At 45.3% G+C, this 18,452-nt stretch overlaps 1 long non-coding RNA gene across 4 annotated transcripts; it reads left to right on the plus strand.

Moving 5' to 3' along the window:
- The first annotated feature begins 7,704 nt into the window (after positions 1-7,704).
- Positions 7,705-11,946, plus strand: LOC125537376. 4 transcript variants are annotated; one of them, XR_007295846.1, is made up of 5 exons: positions 7,705-8,046; positions 8,184-8,305; positions 9,420-9,520; positions 10,023-10,080; positions 11,670-11,946. It is a non-coding gene; the product is annotated as an uncharacterized LOC125537376 (long non-coding RNA). The 4 variants fall into 4 exon arrangements; XR_007295847.1 differs by having other exon boundaries at positions 7,706-8,046; positions 9,432-9,520; XR_007295849.1 differs by having other exon boundaries at positions 7,706-8,046; positions 8,184-8,301.
- The last annotated feature ends 6,506 nt before the right edge of the window (positions 11,947-18,452 follow it).

Genomic DNA, 18,452 nt, shown 5'->3' on the forward strand with positions numbered 1-18,452 from the left:
CTTCTTTGTTGAGTCATAGGAACCACCATACTGTTAAGTGGGGTCCAAGTGAACCAGTCAGAATGACTGAAGTGATGCTTAACCAAAATCTTGTCTTCGAGTGAAGACTATGAGAGCAAATCTTGTCCAGAGTTGGATAAGTCAGCTTTGCTTGTAGCCCAAGTAAAGTTGTCGTGTGTGTTTGAAATCTGACCGTTGGAACACGTGTCAGTTCCTTAGTGACCAAGGGTCATTTCGAACAAATCAGGTCGGGTTGCCTAGTGGCTATAAATAGCCCACCCCTACAACCATAAACGGTTGGCTGCTCAGAGTTAGTGCACGGCTTTTGTCGTTTGAGAGCAACCCATCTCGAAGCCTTTGAGAGAGAATTCCTTGCGAGGATAAAGCCCTAAACACCCAGAGCCAAAGAGTGTTAGGCATCACTTAAGTCTTCCTGTCTGTGTGATCTGAAGGCTTATTACACTTGAGGACTGTAAATCCTCCGGCCGGTTAGGCGTCGCGTTCTGAGCATCCAAGAGTCATTATGGATCGCCGGTGAACGAAGTCTGTGAAGGTTTGGAAGTCTCCCTTGAAGACTTACCAGAGGGATTGGGCGAGGACTGGGTGTCCTTAGCTCAAGGGGAATAAGGTGAAGACGAGGTCTTCTAAGTTGAATCTCAGCCTCCCTAACCAGACGTACAGTTGTCACAGCAACTGGAACTGGTCCAACAAATCATTGTCTTCAACGAGTCACTGGTTTCATCCTTCCCACTCCTTTACTTACTGTTAGCCCTGGTGAAGTCATTGCCTGATTGCATTATCTTTTGTCTTCATTGAGTGACTGCTTGTTTTGATTGGCTTCACAATATCTTCCTACCTGATCTTTACTGCCTAGCTGCTATTAGTCATTGTGCTTTCACTTCATTGAATACTTGACTATGGTTTGCCTAGTGTAGTCTACCTTCCGCTGCATGATAATAGGTTTATTTCTATCGTTTGTCTTCGAAACTTCCATGTTTTGAAGACTTTCATAAAAATCGCCTATTCACCCCCCTCTAGTCGATCACTAGCACTTTCAACACTGACGGACATTGTATTTGATGCGTGCTCCGTATTTTGTTACAACACTTACGGTCATTGTATTTGATGCGAAAGCACGATATGGTCCCTGGACTTCAAAATAAGCGCATCATGGTCACCATATACATTTTGTGGTGCTAACCAACTTGTGGTTGAGGACAGTGGTTTCCCCAGCCCGCTAGGGTTAAAGTCCCGGTGCTCTCATTTATCTTGGATTAATTTCAGTATTTTCTGGCGATGTGCGTTCAGTGGGAGGAGATATTCCCCTCGACGGTGCTGGCTCACTCTCTCGAAGGTGCTCATAGGGGTAGGGTCTGCTTGTGTGCGCTTATAGCATTGAGTGTTTGCGCGTATATATGAGCGCTTGCATCTGTACCGTGTTAAAAAAATACATGTCGTGATTATATGGTCACTGTCTCACCCATACAACTCTGTATTTTGTTGATAACACGATCAATTGACAAGTCAAACGTTCCATGTGGCGCAACTAGTGTTGCGCCATTAGCACGTGTAACCATGGGGCCCACCTGTCAGCGCGTATATGAAAGAAAGAAATGGCAGTGTGAGTCTGTATTCTGTTAATAAAATACATTTTATGGTGAACATATGGTCTCTAGCTCACCATACAGCTCCGTAATTTGTTGATGACACGATCAATTGACCAGTCAAATGGTCCACATTCAACAGTGCACATTACCATAGGGCCCACCCGTCAGCGCGTATATGAAAGACATAAATGGTAATAAATTAGTGGCCAGTGGGGATTTGAAGTCATGATACCTCTGGTTGGCAATCGCCGATGGTGGGGGCACGATGGTGGGGCAGTGGTGTGGGGATCGCTGGAGAAAAAGCTCGACGCGGGGGGGGGGGGCTAGAGGGATGGCCGGGGGGGGGGGGACGGGGGCCGGGGGGGGGGAGTGGTTTCGGGGCGGCGAGGTGGCGCAGGAGCGCCGCCAGCCACGGGCGGCAGGTGCCGGCGGTTCGTCCAGTGGTGGCTAGCGGCTCATGGGGGTGGAGGTTGAAGATGAACTACAGGCCCTTAATTTTGTATCCAACGACTGGAAAATCGACAACCAGATGAAAAAGTCAGTCGACTGACGTGTAGCCTCACCCCGCACGTACACATGCACGCACGCAACACTTGCATGAATACACGCACGCATGCAGGCATGCAACACTGACACGTACACATGCACTCATGGACACACGCACGCATGCAGGCATGCAACACTGAACCATACACATGAAACATGCACGCATACGCACCCATGCATGCAACACTGAAACTACCCTTGCACGCACGCAACACTCGCACGCCTGCATGCACACCACACATGACGCAAGACACACGCTCAACCTATACATGCATGCACCCTTTGTTAAGGACATGGAATTGTTATGGGTATTAATCAATCTTATCTGTGATAAGCAGAACATTGATGTTTGCAGCGGTCCTTTATGAATCACAACGTATCAAACGGGCTATCAACGTATATATGAAAATTTTAAAATTCTCTTACATTATATAGTAGGCTTATCTACATGAAATAGATGATGTCACACTCAATGAACAATCATCATTTTATGAAATGCCTGCTTCTGACCGCCCTGGCCCACCAAAAGCTCCTCCGTCGCGCTGCCTGTTTGGGTCACTAATAGCAGGCCATACCCAACCAACCCACATGTCAGTGGAAGAACGGCGCGGTGTCGTATGTCAGAGTCGAGGGCGCCGCTCGATGCATGCCCGGCTAAACACGCCTCCTTGCCGCGTTCAAACGCATCCATGAAACCTGTGTGGAAGCCGAGAAACCCACTCTGGACACACGTCCATTCATCACCGGGCCGGCATTAAATGCAACGACGGCTAAGCTCCTCTCGTCCACTGTCTATTAATCTCCTATTTAAATGAGGCCAAACGCCGGCCAAGAATCACACACCTCTGCCGCTCCCCTATCTCCTCCTTCACCCTTTTGTCCACTATAACAATGGATTACGAAGAGTAGTTATCCGACATCCAAGCCGGCTAGGTGGCCCGTCGAGCCCGCCAGATATGAGCTATGTAGTTGCTGATCCACCTCCCTCCCTCGCCCAACGGAGCCATTGCCGCCCCAAGCCGACGCACGGTTCAGCAACTCACCACTCTAGGCCAGCTCGACGAGGAGCGGCAAGCTGCTCCACGCTGGCACTGCAGGGAGCACGGGTGTCGTCTCTGTCGTCCACCCCGCCGCCTCGTACCGCGCCTTCCGTGTCTGCGACCATGTCTCCCTATTCTGTGGCCGAGACTCCCATGCCTGCGGCCGCGCCATGCAAGCAAAGACAGAAGTCAGGTGCACGAAGAGCGACAAGTCCGTGGCCAGCGCCTCTGCGTCCACCCCCATCATCGAGAAGTAGAACATGGGAGGCCGCCGCTGCTTGGGTCCCATGAAGGCCACCACCTAGGGGACGTCTGCGTACACAGTAGTTGTCTTACTGGATCCTTTTGTTGCGAGGACCTTCGTCGACCCCGCATGGGCTCCACGGAAGCGGAGAAGCCCCCTTCCACTTCCATCTTGGGAATTAGCCAACGATGTTAGTTGAGCAGTGGGGAAGCAAGCCATCCTTTGTGCCGAAGCATATACCTCTGGGGCTCCCGGCAGTCCGGTGATCATTCTGCCGGACATGAGGAAGACAAACGAATCGGTGGGCGACCATTTACGCTAGGTATTATTATACATGTGCTATTCAGGACTAGCATTGCTTAGTTGATTGGAATGTAATGAAATCCTTCATGTTTGTATCAAAATCCGATATTTTATATGAATTCCGTCATTGTTTATTTGAAATATCACCGTGTTTGCATGAATTTCGTATGGTTGGTTGAGTTGTTGTCTAAAAGTGCAACTATCCCTGGGTGCTTTTGGTAATTCCTAACAACATATAGCTCATTGAGCTAATACTATTTCAAGATAAATATTTCAGGAAAGCTCAATGACTGGCATGGCATGTATTAGAAATGTGGACCCCTAAAAATGCTAAGGACAAAAGATTGGCTCAAGCTCTAAAGCTCAAGACTCTACATTTTACTTTTAGTGATCCAAGATCACATTGAGTCCATAGGAAAAGGGGATGAGGTGTTGCTTAATGGGTTACTTGCTCAAAAAGCTTAGTGATATGCTCCAAAACCCTCAACCACTTTATCATATCCCCATATGTCCCAAACCAAAAGTCAAACTCGGCCCCACCGAATCTTTCTATCCGGCGCCACCGAGTTCCTTTGACATAGCCAATGCCACAAAACCCTAGTCTTTTCGGTCTCACCGATAGGGATCTCGGTCTCACCGAGATGGGGTTGCAAACTCTCTGTTTCCCTTCGTAACATTTTAGTCCAACCAAAATGAGCGATCGATCCCACCGAGTTCACAATTCAAACTCTCTGTTTCCCCTTCGTAACGTTTTGATCTCACCGAGATGAGCGAATCGGTCCCACCGAGTTTGCCTGACCAACTCTCTGGTTAGCTTATTACCAACATTGGTCCCACCGAGTTTATGTAATCGGTCTCACCAAGATTACGTTATGCCCTAAACCTAATGAAATCAGTCTCACCGAGTTGACATGTCAGTCCCACGAAAATCCTAACGTTCACATTTTGAACTAAATTGGCCCAACCGAGTTTCATTATTTGGTCCCATCGAGTTGGGTGATTTGTGTGTAACGGTTAGATTTTGTGTGGAGGCTATAAATACCCCTCCACCCACTCTTCATTCGTGGAGGGAGCCATCAGAACATGCATACACTTCCTCATACATTTTTTGAGAGAGAACCACCTACTCATGTGTTGAGGTCAAGATATTCCATTCCAACCATATGAATCTTGATCTCTAGCCTTCTCCAAGTTGCTTTCCACTCAAATCATCTTCCCAACAAATCCAAATCAGTGAGAGAGAGTTGAGTGTTGGGGACACTATCATTTGAAGCACAAAAGCAAGGAGTTCATCATCAACACACCGTCTATTACCTTTTGGAGAGTGGTGTCTCCTAGATTGGTTAGGTGTCACTTGGGAGCCTCAGTCAACATTCTGAAGTTGAACCAAGAAGTTTTACGAGCAAGGAGATCTCCTACTTCATGAAGATCTACCCTAGTGAGGCAAGTTCTTCGTGGGCGATGGCCATGGTGGGATAGACAAGGTTGCTTCTTCGTGGACCCTTCATGTGTGGAGCCCTCTATGGACTTGCGCAACCGTTACCCTTCGTGGGTTGAAGTCTCCATCAACGTGGATGTACGATAGCACCACCTATCGGAACCATGCCAAAAATCTCCATGTCTACATTGCGTTTGCTCCCTCCAAACTCCTCCCTTTACCTTCATGTGCAATGTTTTACATTCCGCTGCTATACTCTTATACTTGCATGTGTATGTTGATAGCTTGACTAGTGCTTAGTTGCTAAAATCTGCCAAGACTTAAAATTGGGAAAAGGCTAGATTATTATTTGGTCAAGTAGTCTAATCACCCCCTCTCTAGACATACTTTCGATCCTACAAGTGGTATTAGAGCTAAGGTCTCCATTTGCCTTGATTTCCATAACTTTTGATGATCATAACCTTGGTTTCACAACCTAGGAGAGTATGGCGTCTAGTGAAGGAAATTACCACCGTAGAGGTCCTTACTTTGATGGTACTAATTTTGCTAGTTGGAAGCATAAGATGAAAATGCATATTCTTGGACATAACCCCGCCATTTGGGTTATTGTGTGTATTGTCTTGCAAGGTGAATTCTTTGATGGGTGAGAACCGAACCATGAAGCTACCGCAGAAGAGTTGAAGATGCTGCAATACAATGCTCAAGCTTGTGATATTCTATTCAACGGATTATGCCCCGAAGAATTCAAATAAATCGGCCGTCTTGAGAATGCAAAGGAAATTTGGGACACTTTGATTGATATGCACGAAGGTACTGACACCGTCAAGGAATCCAAATTGGATGTGCTTTAAAGAATCTTGACAAGTTCAAAATGAAGGATGGTGAAGGTGTCGCTGAAATGTACTCTAGGCTTGCTCTCATCACAAATGAGATTGCCGGCTTAGGAAGTGAAGAGATGACCATAGATTCATCATCAAGAAGATCCTAAGAGCCTTGGATGGAAAATATGATACCGTGTGCACATTGATCCAAATGATGCCCAATTACAAAGATCTCAAGCCAACGGAGTCATTGGAAGAATTGTTGCTCATGAGATGTCACTCAAGGATAAGGAAGAGCTTCACAACAAGTCAAGTGGTGCTTACAAAGCCTCATGTGATGCTCCCTACATCATCAAGTGAGAAACAAGCCTTATGAAGAATTGAGCTTAATGGTGAAGAACTTCAACAAGTTCTACAAGAGTAGAAGCAAAGAAGTTCCAAGTCAAGGTCCTACAATGACAAAAGATCTTCAAGTCAGTGAACGAAATTGCTACAATTGTGGAAGACCCAGACACTATCCAATGAGTGTACGGCTCCCTACAAAAGAAGAGAAGACTCTCCAAAAGAAGAAGTAGAAGAGAAGAATCACCACCAAGAGAGAGAAGGAGTAGAGATGACCGTATGAACGAAGAACATCACAGGAGAAGCAAGGATTCAGAAAGGAAGGACAAGTCATCAAGGAGCTACACAAAATGAAGACATCAAGCTCATGTTGGTGAATGGGTATCCGGCTCCGACTCCGACAATCACTCCGAGAGAAGTTATCACTCCGACTCCGAATATACTCAAGATGAAGGTGTTGCCGGTCTAGATACTCAAGATGAAGGTGTTGTCGGTCTAGCACTTGTGTCAACAAACTCCTACGACATATTTGAGTCACCAAATGAAGGAATTCGAAGATGCTTCATGGCTAAAGGCCCAAAGGTATCACACCCCGAGTATGTTGATTTCAATAGTGACGAAGATGATTTGCTAGGTGATGATGATTTACTTGTTGACAATTCTAGTGATGAAAACTATGATGAACTTGCTATTAATCATGCTAATCAAGATAAAACGAATGACGATGATAAGAAGGAGATTGAGTGTCTAACTAAAGAACTAAACACTCTTAAGTTAGCTCATGAAACTACCTTGAAAAATCATCGAGAGCTTTTAGAGACTCATGAAAAGTTGCACTTTGAAAAGCTCAACCTTGAGCAAGAGCATGGGTTCTTAAAAGCGATCAATGATTATCTTCGCAAGAAAAGTTCTTCTTACATTGCCAAGCGTTTACTCGTGTCTACTTACATGCCACAAGTTAAATCTAGCAACAAGAGTAAGAAAGATTCTTCTTCTAGTAGTAACAATAATCATGCTAAACCCAATACTACACCACAACACGTAATTAGGGGCAGTTAACTGCCGGGAGAAATACGTAAACAAGGGCATGTGAACTGTCGGGACATTTTTTACTGCCGGCACAAGTATCTCAGGGCATAGGAACTACCGTTAGAACTTGAGCAATGCGGGCACCTTATCTGCCGGTAAATTTAAGGGCACCTTATCTGTCGGGACAACTAAATCGTGGCCTCTAATCTGCCGGGGACCGTCCTGGACGCGAGGCCGAATAGCATCGGTCATAAAGCACGCGCTAGGGAGGGGAGAGTGCGCGAGAGACGAAAATTTTGGTCCAAAATAATTATAGACGCGCGGGCCCTCCATCCAAAGTCAGCCACAACCTCCCCTCCAAAAAGAAAAAAACCTAGGTCACGGCCGCCCCCAAATCTACATCCCGATCCACCCGTGCCCTCCACCATCCCGCCGCCGCCCCCAACCATCCCGCCGCCGCTGTCGCACCCGCCATCCCATCGACGCGGACAGCCCTCCACCCCGACCACTGCCGCCGTCGCCCCTAACTACCCAACAGCAGCGCTGGCAGCACCCCACTAACCCGGACCACCACTGTCGCCGAGCCACTCAACCGGCGACTACCCTCCTCGAATGCCTTCCCTCGCCACCACTCTACTTCGCGAGATTCCTCCCCCGAGCAGGCTTCCTCCCTAAGGTGCGTGCCCTTGGAGCAGAATCTCACAATTTCTGGGAGGGCGCGAGGAATACCTTGTTCCCCTCATTTTCTTTCTTCTGCTTTTTCCCTAGAAGATGTTCCTGATGCTACTACTTCTCCTAATGATCCTCGTGCAGACGATGGAGCCAGTAGTTCTTCTGATGAGGTGGGTGAGTGCAATGGTGTTGGTGTGTTCTTCGGATGAGATTGTGTCTGCAATGTTGTTGGTGTGTTCTTCAAATGAGAGAAGAACAAGTAGGTAATTCGAATCAGTGGTCTGTTGATTACTCTTATGTAATATTTGTATTTTCTCTAGGTGCTGATTTAATCCTTCTGAACCCCAATGAGGCTGATAGCCTAAATAAATCTTTGCTCTACGTAACTTCTACAAGTTTTCTATTTAGTCTTCTGTTGCATCAGGGGCAAACAAGCGCTCTCTTGTCTGAGTTTTACTTTCCTATATTGTAGAGTGCATGATTGTAGGACTACACAGTTTACAGAATTTCTCTCAAAACAAATAAATAGAAGGATTACATGGATGCATATTAGGTGAACTGTACTATAGGCTGTGCACTTGCCTTTTTCCTTCACATCAAAAGTTCAAAACTGATTTCTTGTAGGCTGTGCACTTGCCTTATTGTTGGAAACAGAAATGGAGCTATGTCCTGTTATTTTCTCTGTACTCTACCCTCATGGTTTGTAGGGTAACAAGCACAATATTTAAATGAAATGTTGTTTACTGTCGGTGGCTTATTTGTATGCCTTACAAATGTGGATGGGCTTCTAGCCCAGTGGTCAGCGAACGGCTGTGTAAGCTGGCCGACGCAGGTTCGAGCCTCGGCTCATACTATGCTGTCTCACATTCTCCTCTTAATTAAAAAATCAGTAGGGCTTCTTCCCCTACTGGTCTAGTTTTTCTTATGCCTAACAAATTGGGTGCAATGCTCATTTGGTAAAAAATTCTTACACTGTTGGTGGCTTGTTCATGTGCTAGTCTGGCATTGGTGAACTGTACTGTAGCTTGTGCACTTGCCTGTAGGTTGTGCACTTGGCTAGCTGGTTAGCCATGTAATTCTGCACCCCCTTTTGTTTGTAGGGTGTATTTGAGATCCCATTTATCTGCTCATGTCTTATTTTTAGTTCCAAAATTGAGCAGTGCAAGTTACTGATTGATGTATGGTTTCAATGCTTGGTCGTGGTTACACATGTAGTAATGTATATTTGTTGGTAAGAACAATGTGTGATAGTATGGTTTGTCATGACTCATGAGTGTGTCGAAAAATCTAGACTTTGCCATGACTTGATATTGCAGAGATGTATGTCAGAAGTACAAATTGGTCCAATGCTTACTATCACTCTCATGTATCTTTTAGTTGTTTCTACAGAAAGCTTTACGAAGTGAATTCATTATTGCTTGAAGTCTTGTGTATGGAAGGGAAATTGGACATTCTGCTCACTGTGTACTAATCAAAATGTATGTATAGATACTCTGCTCATTCTGGTTCATGCCGCTATTAATTATAAGCGCTTCTTTTGTGAGCTTCTATCTTATGCAAATAATGTGATAATTTAGCAGCCTACTTTCATGGCTTTGGATGTCACTTGAAAAACTATCAGTGAAAGTGTTTTCTTGTTCTCTGCTTAACTAGATGTCAAAGTATAAGGAACAAGCTAATGTACAAGATGTCTTTTTGTTGTTGTCGCGAAAAGCTCGTTTACAAGATGTTAAAGAATAATTAAGTAACAAGCTCATTTTCTTTGCTTAATAATAATAGCAGCTTTGCAAAAACACAGTTATTTATAATCTGTTATTTTCACTTGTCCAGTTTCCCATCTGATGTTTATGGATTACTTATGGCAAGGAAGCAGAGTTTGGAGCCACATGCTGATTCGTTGTTATTGTTTAAAAGATGAACCAGAGCAAGTACACTAATATTGCGTTGATTGCTTAAACAACTTTGCTTCTATGTATGCAGTAGGAAGTAGACAAGTCCGCGGCAAAAGCAGGAATTCGACCACAAGCATGCCGAGTAGGTAATATTCATGTTTCTCTTGGCTATTAAGCTCAGGTCTAAGTGGGTCATTCTTTTTATTGATTGAGGTCTATTTTTTTTACATCTACTGCTCTACATTCTCCAGGATGATGCTTTTTACTATTTGCAATCACATTTCACACTCTCACCCAACGTTTACGAGTCGACGATTCAGATGAGTCGTTCAAAGGTTGAGACTCATAGACTAATCGTGACTAGTCTAGACTACTGCTGGACTAGTCGACATGGTACTGTAGTTCACAACTTGCAGCAATCAATTACTAAAACCTAGTATTAATATGTAATATATACTATAGAAAGTGCATTAGAGCATCAATTTGTTCTGCAGATTAGGCCAGTAAGCATATTTCATGTTGGATCCTTGCTCCTAGTTGGCTTCTTGCAGGATCCTTCGATGGATCATATTGCTCATTGGCCTAAGCTGCAGCTGCTGAATACAATACATGAGATATTTCCGGCATAGACATTGCACTTCAGACCTAAGGATCTTGAAACTGAAGCAAGCAAAACGAAATAAGGAAGAGGGCAAGGGGTAAAAATCGAATCAAAGAAGGGAAGAAGAGAAGGGAGAAATTACTTTGCTAGTATGCTTGCTTGCTTACTGCAACCTGAGGGACAAGCGGATCCAGTAGCCAAAAGGTAGCAGACGGAGACCGTAGGGCAGATCTAGGGAGAGCAGAAAGAATGGAGGGAAAGGGCCAGAGCAGAGGAGTGCAGATCCATGAAGAGCATAAGCAATGGAGGGAAAGGGGCAGGGTGGCTGGCTCACTTATCCCCTCCCAATCCCTAAAAAAATTGAGTCGAACGACTCAAGGTGCACGACTAGTCTACGACTCCTTGACTCGGTGAACTAGTCTACACGAGATTTCTAGTCGACACCCAGAATGCGACTCATAGACTTGTCTAGCGACTAGTCTTGACTAGTCCCTCGACTCGTAATCAATGCTCTCACCACAATAGCAAATCAATTAGAAAAGAATGCCGCTGGTTGTGGTTGTATGTTTGTTTGTATGTAGAGTGGTAGACGACATAATCATATTCTGTATTTTTGTTTGTATGTTTCCAAGGATTTTCATGTCCTGAACTTTATATAGTACTCAAGTTTACAAAAAGAAGATTTTATACAGTAATTGTGGAAGCAACTCCTCTTGGAATTGGAACTGTGAAAGGATGTGTCATATTTGCTTCCTTTGCACTTTTAGGTCCATGCTTGTTTTCCTAGTATGCCTCATGCTGCTTGGTTTTACATGTACATGTCATAGAACAAAAGCCTCACATTTAGCATAAGTTTGCAAATTAAAAAAAAGAGGCACATACATGTCTCAGTGTGAGCAGCTGAAACCTTGCAAAAATTTCATATGCAAGCCTCGAAAATTCCATATGGAAGCCAGAGAGGGTTGCAGAAATGGCCCATACTCACTTTAATATTGCCTGGTCTTTTTTTTCTGGTCCCAGATTCTATGTGGCGTGCAGTTCATAGATTCTTCTCGTGTTTGTCTTGTTTCTTAACTGCTTTCTTACCTACTGACATAGCTATAATCTTCATTTTGAGTTTCCGATATGTTGCAGGTTTCGCAAAGGTACACAAGTTGATGGAGGTTTGGAAGATCTTCAAGCTGTTGAAGATTTGGAAGACCTACAATGAAGTTGGTGGAGTGATAATGCCATATGTCTTATTTGTTGAATCTGGAGATTGCTATGCTTATTTTGGTTGTGGCACATCTAGAAATTTATGTACTACTTTTGTGGTACTACTTCATTTTTGTAGTCTGGCACATCTAGAAACATATATGTACTTCTCCTTTTGTGGAAAAACCTTGTGTTTATTGAATATATTTTAAGGTTCTGATGAGGCCTATATGTTACTTTGATTGATGAAGTCTCTGTATAAATTGTGTGATATGCCATGATTGCCTGAACATGCTTGTATAGGGATGCCCATAATAGTTTGGTAGTGAAATAAACGTGCTGGCATAATAACTGCCGGGCAAACATGCTTGTGCCGTCAGTTGAATTGCTGGTAACTATAGTAACTTGTTCCTTGACCAATCTGTTAGGAGAAAATGGACTGCCGGCAAATAGATGGGCAAGGGCAAAGAATCTGCCGGGAGATGTAATCCCCGGCAGCCGTTCTCGTGGTAGTTCTATCTGCCGGGAGAAACACTGTCCTGGCAGTTTGTCTGCCCTTTAAAGTGCCTTCTCCCAGTAGATTTTTTGTCCTTACATCAGTGTTGTGGTGTAGTTGAATCTCAGCCTCCCTAACCAGACGTACAGTTGTCACAGCAACTAGAACTGGTCCAACAAATCATTGTCTTCAACGAGTCACTGGTTTCATCCTTCCCATTCCTTTACTTACTGTTGGCCCTGGTGAAGTCATTGCCTGATTGCATTAGTTTTTGTCTTCATTGAGTGACTGCTTGTTCTGATTGGCTTCACAATATCTTCCTACCTGATCTTTACTGCCTAGCTGCTATTAGTCATTGTGCTTTCACTTCATTGAATATTTGACTATGGTTTGCCTAGTGTAGTCTACCTTCCGCTGCATGATAATAGGTTTATTTCTATCGTTTGTTTTCGAAACTTCCATGTTTTGAAGACTTTCATAAAAATAGCCTATTCACCCCCCTCTAGTCGATCACTAGCACTTTCAACACTGACGAACATTGTATTTGATGCGTGCTCCGTATTTTGTTACGACACTTACGGTCATTGTATTTGATACGAAAGCACAATATGGTCCCTGGACTTCAAAATAAGCGCATCATGGTCACCATATACATTTTGTGGTGCTAACCAACTTGTGGTTGAGGACAGTGGTTTTCCCAGCCCGCTAGGGTTAAAGTCCCGGTGCTCTCATTTATCCTGGATTAATTTTAGTATTTTCTGGCAATATGCGTTTAGTGGGAGGAGACATTCCCCTCGACTACGAGGCACCTATGGTGACTTCGTAAAATCTCAAGATCATATGCTGGCTCACTCTCTCAAAGGTGCTCATAGGGGTAGGGTCTGCTTGTGTGCGCTTATAGCATTGAGTGTTTTGTGCGTATATATGAGCGCTTGCATCTGTACCGTGTTAAAAAATACATGTCATGATTATATGGTCACTGGCTCACCCGTACAACTCTATATTTTGTTGATGACACGATCAATTGACAAGTCAAACGTTCCATGTGGTGCAACTAGTGTTGCGCCATTAGCACGTGTAACCATGGGGCCCACCTGTCAGCGCGTATATGAAAGAAAGAAATGGTAGTTTGAGTCTGTATTCTGTTAATAAAATACATTTTACGGTGATCATACGGTCACTAGCTCACCATACAGCCCCGTAATTTGTTGATGACACGATCAATTAACCAGTCAAATGGTCCAAATTCAGCAGTGCACATTACCATAGGGCCCACCCGTCAGCGCGTATATGAAAGACATAAATGGTAATAAATTAGTGGCCGGTGGGGATTTGAAGTCGTGATACCTCTGGTTGGCAATCGCCGCACGGTGGGGGCGCGGTGGTGGGGCAGTGGTGTGGGGATCGCCGGAGAAAAAGCTCGACGCGGGGGGGGGAGGGGCTAGAGGGATGGCCGGGGTGGCGGTGGGGAGTGGTTTCGGGGCGGCGAGGTGGCGCGGGAGCGCCGCCAGCCACGGGCGGCGGGTGCCGGCGGTTTGTCCAGTGGTGGCTAGCGGCTCATGGGGGTGGAGGTTGAAGATGAACTACAGGCCCTTAATTTCGTATCCAACGACTGAAAAATCGAGTGACCAAAGATGAAAAAGTCAGTCGACTGACGTGTAGCCTCACCCCGCACGTACACATGCACGCACGCAACACTCGCATGCACGCATGCAGGCGTGCAACACTGACACGTACACATGCACTCATGGACACACGCACGCATGCAGGGATGGAACACTGAACCGTACACATGAACTCATGAACACATGCACGCACGCACACATGGATGCAACACTGAAACGTACACATGCACGCACGCAACACTCGCACGCCTGCATGCACACAGCACATGATGCAAGACACACGCTCAACCTATACGTGCATGCATCCTTTGTTAAGGACATGGAATGTTACGGGTATTAATCAATCTTATCTGTGATAAGCAAAACATTGATGTTTGCAGCGGCCTTTATGAATCACAATGTATCAAACGGGCTATCAACGTATATATGAAAATTTTAAAATTCTCTTACCTTATATAGTAGGCTTATCTACATGAAATAGATGACGTCACACTCAATGAACAATCATCGGTTTATGAAATGCCTGCTTCTGACCGCCCTGGCCCACCAAAAGCTCCTCTGCCGTGCGCTGCCTGCGTTGGGTCACTAACATGCAAGTCAGGTACCCAACCAACCCACATGTCAGTGGAAGAACGGCGTGGTGTCGTACGTCATAGTCGAGGGCGCCGCTCGATGCATGCCCGGCTGAACACACCTCCTTGCCGCATTCAAACGCCTCCATGAAACCTGTGTGGAAGCCGAGAAACCCACTCTGGACACACGTCCATTCATCACCGGGCCGGCATTAAATGCAACGCCGGCTGAGCTCCTCTCGTCCACTGTCTATTAATCTCCTATTTAAATGAGGCCAAACGCCGGCCAAGAATCGCACACCTCTGCCGCTCCCCTATCTCCTCCTTCACCCTTTTGTCCACTATAACAATGGATTACGAAGAGTAGTTATCCGACATCCAAGCCGGCTAGGTGGCCCGTCGAGCCCGCCAAATATGAGCTATGTAGCTTGCTGATCCACCTCTCTCCCTCGCCCGACGGAGCCAGTTGCCGCCCCAAGCCGGCGCGCGGTTCAGCAACTCACCACTCTAGGCCAGCTCGACGAGGAGCGGCAAGCTGCTCCACGCTGGCACTGCAGGGAGCACGGGTGTCGTCTCTGTCGTCCACACCGCCGCCTCGTACCGCGCCTTCCGTGTCTGCGACCATGTCTCCCTATTCTGTGGCCGAGACTCCCATGCCTGCGGCCGCGCCATGCAAGCAAAGACAGAAGTCAGGTGCACGAAGAGCGACAAGTCCGTGGCCAGCGCCTCTGCGTCCACCCCCATCATCGAGAAGTAGAACATGGGAGGCCGCCGCTGCTTGGGTCCCATGAAGGCCACCACCTAGGGGACGTCTGCGTACACAGTAGTTGTCTTACTGGATCCTTTTGTTGCGAGGACCTTCGTCGACCCCGCATGGGCTCCACGGAAGCGGAGAAGCCCCCTTCCACTTCCATCTTGGGAATTAGCCAACGATGTTAGTTGAGCAGTGGGGAAGCAAGCCATCCTTTGTGCCGAAGCATATACCTCTGGGGCTCCCGGCAGTCCGGTGATCATTCTGCCGGACATGAGGAAGACAAACGAATCGGTGGGCGACCATTTACGCTAGGTATTATTATACATGTGCTATTCAGGACTAGCATTGCTTAGTTGATTGGAATGTAATGAAATCCTTCATGTTTGTATCAAAATCCGATATTTTATATGAATTCCGTCATTGTTTATTTGAAATATCACCGTGTTTGCATGAATTTCGTATGGTTGGTTGAGTTGTTGTCTAAAAGTGCAACTATCCCTGGGTGCTTTTGGTAATTCCTAACAACATATAGCTCATTGAGCTAATACTATTTCAAGATAAATATTTCAGGAAAGCTCAATGACTGGCATGGCATGTATTAGAAATGTGGACCCCTAAAAATGCTAAGGACAAAAGATTGGCTCAAGCTCTAAAGCTCAAGACTCTACATTTTACTTTTAGTGATCCAAGATCACATTGAGTCCATAGGAAAAGGGGATGAGGTGTTGCTTAATGGGTTACTTGCTCAAAAAGCTTAGTGATATGCTCCAAAACCCTCAACCACTTTATCATATCCCCATATGTCCCAAACCAAAAGTCAAACTCGGCCCCACCGAATCTTTCTATCCGGCGCCACCGAGTTCCTTTGACATAGCCAATGCCACAAAACCCTAGTCTTTTCGGTCTCACCGATAGGGATCTCGGTCTCACCGAGATGGGGTTGCAAACTCTCGGTTTCCCTTCGTAACATTTTGGTCCAACCAAAATGAGCGATCGATCCCACCGAGTTCACAATTCAAACTCTCTGTTTCCCCTTCGTAACGTTTTGATCTCACCGAGATGAGCGAATCGGTCCCACCGAGTTTGCCTGACCAACTCTCTGGTTAGCTTATTACCAACATCGGTCCCACCGAGTTTATGTAGTCGGTCTCACCAAGATTACGTTATGCCCTAAACCTAATGAAATCGGTCTCACCGAGTTGACATGTCAGTCCCACGAAAATCCTAAGGTTCACATTTTGAACTAAATTGGCCCAACCGAGTTTCATTATTCGGTCCCATCGAGTTGGGTGATTTGTGTGTAACGGTTAGACTTTGTGTGGAGGCTATAAATACCCCTCCACCCACTCTTCATTCGTGGAGGGAGCCATCAGAACATGCATGCACTTCCTCATACATTTTTTGAGAGAGAACCACCTACTCATGTGTTGCGGTCAAGATATTCCATTCCAACCATATGAATCTTGATCTCTAGCCTTCTCCAAGTTGCTTTCCACTCAAATCATCTTTCCAACAAATCCAAATCAGTGAGAGAGAGTTGAGTGTTGGGGACACTATCATTTGAAGCACAAAAGCAAGGAGTTCATCATCAACACACCGTCTATTACCTTTTGGAGAGTGGTGTCTCCTAGATTGGTTAGGTGTCACTTGGGAGCCTCAGTCAACATTCTGAAGTTGAACCAAGAAGTTTTACGAGCAAGGAGATCTCCTACTTCATGAAGATCTACCCTAGTGAGGCAAGTTCTTCGTGGGCGATGGCCATGGTGGGATAGACAAGGTTGCTTCTTCGTGGACCCTTCATGTGTGGAGCCCTCTATGGACTTGCGCAACCGTTACCCTTCGTGGGTTGAAGTCTCCATCAACGTGGATGTACGATAGCACCACCTATCGGAACCATGCCAAAAATCTCCGTGTCTACATTGCGTTTGCTCCCTCCAAACTCCTCCCTTTACCTTCATGTGCAATGTTTTACATTCCGCTGATATACTCTTATACTTGCATGTGTATGGTGATAGCTTGACTAGTGCTTAGTTGCTAAAATCTGCCAAGACTTAAAATTGGGAAAAGGCTAGATTATTATTTGGTCAAGTAGTCTAATCACCCCCTCTCTAGACATACTTTCGATCCTACAAGTGGTATTAGAGCTAAGGTCTCCATTTGCCTTGATTTCCATAACTTTTGATGATCATAACCTTGGTTTCACAACCTAGGAGAGTATGGCTTCTAGCGAGGGAAATTACCACCGTAGAGGTCCTTACTTTGATGGTACCAATTTTGCTAGTTGGAAGCATAAGATGAAAATGCATATTCTTGGACATAACCCCGCCATTTGGGTTATTGTGTGTATTGTCTTGCAAGGTGAATTCTTTGATGGGTGAGAACCGAACCATGAAGCTACCGCAGAAGAGTTGAAGATGCTGCAATACAATGCTCAAGCTTGTGATATTCTATTCAACGGATTATGCCCCGAAGAATTCAAATAAATCGGCCGTCTTGAGAATGCAAAGGAAATTTGGGACACTTTGATTGATATGCACGAAGGTACTGACACCGTCAAGGAATCCAAATTGGATGTGCTTTAAAGACATCTTGACAAGTTCAAAATGAAGGATGGTGAAGGTGTCGCTGAAATGTACTCTAGGCTTGCTCTCATCACAAATGAGATTGTCGGCTTAGGAAGTGAAGAGATAACCAATAGATTCATCATCAAGAAGATCCTAAGAACCTTGGATGGAAAATATGATACCCTATGCACATTGATCCACATGATGCCCAATTACAAAGATCTCAAGCCAACGGAGTCATTGAAAGAATTGTTGCTCATGAGATGTCACTTAAGGATAAGGAAGAGCTTCACAACAAGTCAAGTGGTGCTTACAAAGCCTCATGTGATGCTCCCACATCATCAAGTGAGAAACAAGCCTTTAGTGAAGAATTGAGCCTAACGGTGAAGAACTTCAACAAGTTCTACAAGAGTAGAAGCAAGGAGAGAAGTTCCAAGTCAAGGTCCTACAATGACAAAAGATCTTCAAGTCGTGAACGAAATTGCTACAATTGTGGAAGACCCAGACACTACTCCAATGAGTGTACGGCTCCCTACAAAAGAAGAGAAGACTCTCCAAAAGAAGAAGTAGAAGAGAAGAATCACCACCAAGAGAGAGAAGGAGTAGAGATGACCATTATGAACGAAGAACATCACGGAGAAGCAAGGATTCAGAAAGGAAGGACAAATCATCAAGGAGCTACACAAAATGAAGACATCAAGCTCATGTTGGT

The sequence above is a fragment of the Triticum urartu genome, chromosome 2 (genome assembly GCF_003073215.2).
Source record: "Triticum urartu cultivar G1812 chromosome 2, Tu2.1, whole genome shotgun sequence".
Lineage (NCBI taxonomy): Eukaryota > Viridiplantae > Streptophyta > Magnoliopsida > Poales > Poaceae > Triticum > Triticum urartu.